Source organism: Euleptes europaea, chromosome 1 (genome assembly GCF_029931775.1).
Source record: "Euleptes europaea isolate rEulEur1 chromosome 1, rEulEur1.hap1, whole genome shotgun sequence".
NCBI classification, from domain to species: Eukaryota; Metazoa; Chordata; class Lepidosauria; order Squamata; family Sphaerodactylidae; genus Euleptes; species Euleptes europaea.
The window spans coordinates 175,975,588-175,982,787 of record NC_079312.1 but is presented as its reverse complement, the minus strand read 5'-3'; positions in this window follow the sequence as shown (position 1 = coordinate 175,982,787).

The following is a 7,200-nucleotide window of genomic DNA, read 5'->3' as shown; positions in this document are numbered from 1 at the left end:
AAAATATTGTAACAAAGGGATACCAAATATATAGTGGATGATATAAAGTTAAGGGATACTTCTCCGGAAGTCACAATTGGGGGGGGGCACATATCGCGAGGGAGGGAAGGGGACTTTTAATTCTATAATTTTTTTTCTGTAAATTTTTTTATTTTAAATTTTTTTTCTTTTTCTGTCAATAAACATTCTATTTAAAAAAAATGTCCTGCCTTTAACAGCCTTGCTCAGATCTTGCAAACTGAGGGCCTTGGCTTCCTTGATGGAGTCCATTCATCTCTTGTTGGGTCTTCCTCTTTCCCTGCTGCCCTCGACTTTTCCTAGCATGACTGTCTTTTCCAGTGACTCTCGTCTTCTCATAATGTGACCAAAGTACGGCAGCCTCAGTTTAGTCATTTTAGCTTCTAGGGTCAGTTCAGGCTTGATTTGATCTAGAACTCACTGGTTTGTTTTTTTTGGCAGTCCAAGGTATCCGTAACACTCTCCTCCGACACCACATTTCAAAGGCATCTACTTTCTTCCTATCAGCTTTCTTCAATACTAACTCTTTTTAAAAATCGCTTTTAAAGTTCCATTAGAAATTAGTGTGTATGTGTGGATTCCTGGTAGCTGGCTGTTAAAACCGTCCTAACCTTAAGGTTGCCAACCTTTCAGGTGTGACCTGGAGATAGGGTTGCCAACCCCCAGGTGGTGGCTGGAGATCTCCCGTTATTACAACTGCTCTCCAGGCGATAGAGATCAATTCCCCTGGAGAAAATGGCCACTTTGGCAATTGGACTCTATGGCATTGAAGTCCCCCCTTTCCCAAACCCCGCCCTCCTCAGGCTCGGCCCCAAAAATCCCAACCCGGAGCTGGCAACTCTACCTGCAGATCTCCCAGAATTACAACTGATCTCTAAATGACATAGATCTGGAGAAACTGGCTGCTTTGGAGGGTGGATTCTATGCCATTGTACCCCCACTGAGGTCCCTCGCCCCCTAAACCCCACTCTCCCCAGGCTCCACTTTAAAATCTCTAGGAATTTCCCAACCTGGAGCTGGCAACCCATCCTGCATCTGCATTAGACAGGTGTGAGAGATGATGGAGAGGTTCTCACTTGCCTTTCCCAGAAGGAATTTTCATTCAAGTGATCAGACCATTCACAAAGGTGTGGGTCTAGTGTACAAGAGAGTTGTGGACTCTAATCTAGTGTGGTGTAGTGGTTAAATGTGGTGGACTCTAATCTAGTGAACTGGGTTGATTTCCCCACTCCTTCAAATGAAGCCAGCTGGGTGACCTTGGGCCAGTCACAGTTCTCTCCAAACTCTCAGCACCACCTGCCTCACAGGGTGTTTGTTGTGGGGAGGGAAAGGGAACGAGATTGCAAGCCGGTTTGATTCTCCTTAACGGGTAGAGAAAGTCGGCGTATAAAAACCATTTCTTCTTCTTGAGCGCACATAGTAACATCATCCCTTCTCCTGTATTTTAGAAGGTTTAGGATTAGATAAATTTAGAGAAAGAAAGGATTTTCTTTGCACTTGGACTCCCCACCAGTGGCTCAGCTCTCGAATACATACATAATTGGGATATTGATATGAGGACTTTTTTTCTTGACACATACAGGTGGCTTGTCAAAAGGAATGCCTCTCCTCAGCCTTTGCAAAGAGTCTTTCCCTCACCCAGTAAGCTGGCGTTGGGGAGTGGTTCATCTAGTACACTAGACATAGGAAAGCAAGAGTCTAGTCTAGTAGCACCTTACAGACCAGCAAGAAGAAGAAGACTTGGTTTTTATACCCCAATTTTCTCTACCTTTAAGGAGTCTCAAACCGGCTTGCAATCACCTTCCCTTTCTCTCCCCTTAACAGGACCCTTGTGAGGTAGGTGGGGCTGAGAGAGTTCAGAGAGGACCGAGACTGGCCCAAGGTCACCCAGCTGGCTTCATGTGTAGGAGTGGGGAAACCAACCCGGTCCTCCAGATTAGAGTCCACCGCTCATGTGGAGGAGTGGGGAATCGAACCTGGTTCTCCAGATTAACGCATCTGACAGTAAACACACTTTCCAAGAAAACAGGCAACAGCTCCAGAACCTCCTGTTTTTATTTTATTTTGTGAAAGCATTATTGCAGAGGAGAGCTTAATTGTTCTACAAAACCCACTGCCTGGATCACAGGCAAATTGAAGACTGCAGCATATTAAGCCGCTCAGTTTATTTACGTATAACCCCACTTTTCTTACCAGTGTGGACCTCAAGCAGCTTACAACGTTATTCTCTCCTCCATTTTATTCTTTCACCCACAGCCCTGTGAGGTAGGCTAGGCTGAAAGTATGACTGCCCCAAGGTCACTCAGAAACAGAGTCATGGCGCACTGGGGATTTGAACCCAGGTCTTCCAGATCCTAGTCTCTCAGCCCACATGGAGGCAGGCAATGGCAAAACACCTCCAAACGTCTCTTGCCTTGAAAACCCTACAGGGTCGCCATAAATCAGCTGTGACTTGACAGCACTTCTCACCACCACCAAGATCCCTTAGAATCATAGAATTGGAAGGGACCATACCGGACATTTAGTCCAACCCCCTGTTTAATGCAGGATCAGCCCAGAGCATCCCTGACAAGTGCTTGTCCGACCTCTGCTTCAAGACTGCCAGTGATGGGGGAGCTCACCACCTCCTTAGAAAGCCAATTCCACTGTCAAACAACTCTTACTGTAAAAAAAAAAATCCCCTAATATCCAGCCGGTACCTTTCCTCCTGCAATTTAAACCCATTCTTGCCAGTCCTGTCCTCTGCTGCCAACGGGAACAGCTCCCTGCCCTCCTCTAAGCGACAGCCCTTTAAATACTTAAAGAGAGCAATCATAAGGTTAATTCTACAACAAAACATCCCTAAAACTTCACAGATGATGTTGTTAAGCATTATACCGGACCACATTATAACACAACGGACTTTTTTACTCTATGCCACCACAGCTGCGAGAATGGTATACGCAGCTAAATGGAAAATGTCTGAAATACCGTCAGAACTGATTGGATTCATAAAATGTTTGAACTAGCAGAAACGGCAAAATTGACTGAGTTAATAAATCAAAAAGATAATGATGAATTTGTTAAGGAGTGGGAGGCGTGGATTGTTTGTTGCAAAAATGAACTTAATGTGCAAAATGTTAAAGGTTACAACTTAGACTAGGTTAATTTTCTTGTTTCTGTTTTTCTTCCTTTTTTAATAACTGTAGAAGGTTTTACAATTTTTTTTTTATAAAGAATTAGAAAATAATTGCTAAGAGGATTACGAAGATAAGTTAGAGATAGAAGAAGGAAGAGGTGGTCAAAGCAGGGGAAGATAATTGTTATATATATATATATATGTTAGTCTTAATTGAGAATTAGAAAAGATTGAAAGGTAATGTTAATTGATTGTATCGAATGTATGAAAAAACAATAAAAAATTTATATATATAAAAAAGAGAGAGCAATCATGTCCCCCCTCAACCTCCTCTTCTCCAGACTGAACATTCCCAACCCCCTCAGCCTTTCCTCGTAGGGCTCGGTCTCCAGGCCCTTGATCCTCCTCGTCGCTCTCCTCTGCACCCGCTCGATTCTGTCTACATCCTTTTTGAAGGGAGGCCTCCAGAATGCACACAATACTCCTTAAGGATCACCTCCTCCTGTGGAAACCTGCTCCGCTGTTTTAAGAGAATTCTCACAGCTCCTGGCATCTGCTTCAGAGTAATGCCTTAACCTTAGAGCTTCCTATCTCTCTTCCCAATGCCGGCTCGTTGGTGGTTTAGGCACCCAGTTTTATGTCCCATACTTTTGGTGATAATGAATCTTTTACCGGCATCAATCATTCTTCCCCTTAATTGCTTTTCACTGGTGATATCCAATGCTCTTCTCTTTTTGACAGTAGTTTTTAATGGTTTTCTTTTTCACTGCTGCTGTTATTAGCTATTATGATACTTGATTAGACTAAAGGTAAAAATCCCCTGTGCAAGCACCGGGTCATTCCTGACCCATGGGGTGACATCACATCCCGACGATTACTAGGCAGACTTCGTTTACAGGGCGGTTTGCCAGAGCCTTCCCCAGTCATCTTCCCTTTTAGTCTGTCACTAGCAGTACAAAAGAGCAAGAGTCCAGTAGCACCTTAAAGACTAACAAAATTTCTGGCAGGGTATGAGCTTTCGGGTGGGCTGAGAGAGTTCTGAGAGAGCTGTGACCGGCCCGAGGTCACGCAGCAGGCTTCACGTGGAGGAGTGGGGAATCGAACCCGATTCTCCAGATTAGAGTCCGCCGCTCTTAACCACTATACCATGCTGTCTCTCGATCCTCAGGTTTATTTAACGAGATCGGCAAGGCTGAAGTTGGTTCCTAGTTTGCAGACTGAAGAATAAGGAACCCGTAACTCAGAACCAACTTTAGCGTCGTGTATAGGGTACTATGGAAAAAACGAAGGCTCAATGCTGTAAAAGTATTGGAGAACCAAAACAGCACAGAAACAATATAAGAAATGCTCAATTTTATAAGTGAGTAAAGTGCAAAAGTGACAATAAATACATACAATATATGGGGATCAGTTGTATGTCTTTTCAGACTATATTTCAGTACGCTGGAAATCAAGCAACATTTGCAAAGCCACAACGAAGCCATATGCGAAACGTGATTGATTATGATCTAGACAACACGTCCTGTCATCCTTTATTGTGGCTTTGCAAATGTTGCTTGATTTCCAGCGTACTGAAATATAGTCTGAAAAGACATACAACTGATCCCCATAAAGGAAATATTCTTCCTATATAACTACTGGATTTATTGGACTTACATCCGAATGGACTTGAGAGGTTTCCAAGTCCTTGACATGCTGGATTGAGATATATTACTTACCTGTATCTTGTTGTATTATATTGTATATATTTATTGTCACTTTTGCACTTTACTCACTTATAAAATTAAGCATTTCTTATATTGTTTCTGTGCTGTTTTGGTTCTCCAACCTCCAGGTACCAGCTGGAGATGTCCCGCTATTACAACTGATCTCCAGCCGACAGAGATCAGTTCCCCTGGAGAAAAAGGCCGCTTTGGCAATTGGACTCCACGGCATTGAAGCCCCTCCCCAAACCCCGCCATCATCAGGCTCCGCCCCCAAAACCTGCCACCAGTGGCGAAGATGTGGGATGTGTAAGATTTTAATTAATTTAATTCTAGCATATTGGAAAAATGTTATTTTTCTATTATATTTGTAAGCTGTGGTTATTTATATAAGTCAGTAGAAAATAGTCCTGTCTAACTTAAACTGAACAAAGCAGGTGATCTTTCGTATCTGGTACAAAATATCACCAAATAACAGATGAGATCATATCCATGTGACCACAAAATGAGATCAGAGTTAGGGTGGATTTGAGAGGAGGAGATATTCAAATCCTCTTAGAACAAAGAACTCTGGAAAAGTATAAATATGAAAACTAGGCGGAGTCTGTTAGGAGACTTTCACTTTTAAACCCGAAAAGGGCTGAAATGTCTTCCTCTTTTGCCTGGCAAAATAAAAAAAAGCTTTTTTCTCCCTTTGCTTCTTAAACCTGGCGTCGTCTCTACTTTGTGATAATAAATCTGGTCACAGAGGAGAGTGTATATTTACATCCAACAGATTTATGGCACCCCAGATGGGACATCTGGTTGTCAATTGCTCACAGATGACGGGTGTCGAAGTTTTGTAGGACAGGTGCACCCGGCGATTTCGCTGGTCCTCAAGCTTGGCAGACACAGCATCTGGGGGTGAGTGCAATTGCAGAGTCCCACTTTTAAACCGACCCAGGAGAAGCAACGGGCTGGAGGTAAGGAACCGCGGAAAGGAATTACGGGACCTTAATGGTGGGGCAGATCTTAGAGGTAAGCCCTTCTAAGAGGAGAAGGCAGAAGCAACGCCACCATGGATAAGGGGCTCAGTGGGACGCCACTGAGTTGGAATGGTAACGGGGGCTGTAACAGAGGGTTCAGCCAATGGTATTTTATTGTCAGTGTGAAAAGCAAGAGCAGGAATTGTGGAATCCTGTGCTGATCCAGAATTTTTCCAGTTGCCTCCAGGGCACTGGAAGAGGTAAATGCCTAGAAAAAGGAACGTACTTTTGTGTCTTGTCTTGTCCAGCGTGATTTATGTTCCCTCTTTCTGTGAAGTATTTTATAAAGGGTTATGTGATTATTTGACAAATGTTAACGTGTTTATTTTTTATGGGGCCAGCCTGAGATACTGGACGGCGTCAGCCAAAAAAAAATTTCCCTCCTCCCTTCAAACTGTGTTGCCGAAAGGAAATCAAATTGTTTGAGTAGTCTGGTTTTGTTGTGTGTGTTGTTGTTGTTTTCTGTTGAAAATCTGTTCTTTGCTGGGAGAAAAGTAATCTGGTTGTCTTCTTTCTGAGGAAGAGACTGGAAGGAAAAAAAAAAATCCCCCATGCCCCTCCTTTCTCCGCTTTAAAGTGTTTCTTTAAACCTTCTTGCTTCTCTGTTCTTTTTTTTCCTCTAGGTTTTTTTAACAGACTGGTCGTAAATCAAGGCAGCAATGCTGTTTTGTTAACAGAAGATCCTTTCTTTCTCTGAAGTTTAAAATGTGAAACAAAAAAAAAAGGAATTTTAAGTTAACTCTGACTGAACCAGCCCTCTTGCTGAACGCAGGAGGAGGGTCAAGTCAAAAGTGTTTGGAATTTGGAAAGCAGAGTCTTGTGAACTGTATAAAACTTTATAAGAAAAGAAACAGACTGGAAATGCTTACAAGGTGGAAAGGCAATGTGTATTAATATGAGGGAATAAGTAAGTTATGAGAAAGTTAGAGCATGTTTTGAGTGTGTTGTGAAGGGGCAAGTGTTGTGGCTTAAGAGGGCTGAGGAAAGGTGTTATGTATGGTTGGGAAAGACTTTAAAAGAGGAAAGCAGAAGGGTTTATAAAGAGAGAGGATAGTTATGGTTATTCAATGAGATGGATATTGGTGATGCTAGGTGCCTGTTTTCTCCAGGGACGGAGAAATCATGTTAATATATTAAGTGTTTTAAAACACAGTCAAATTAAAGCCAGGGTATTATTAAAGGCTTTCACGGTCAAAGTTAATTGGTTCTCATAGGTTATCTGGGCTGTGTAACCATGGTCTTGAAATTTTCTTTCCTGATGTTTCGCCAGCGGCTGTGGCGGGCATCTTTAAAGAAGTAACACTGAAGGACAGTGTCTTTTTATTTTATGTTTTTC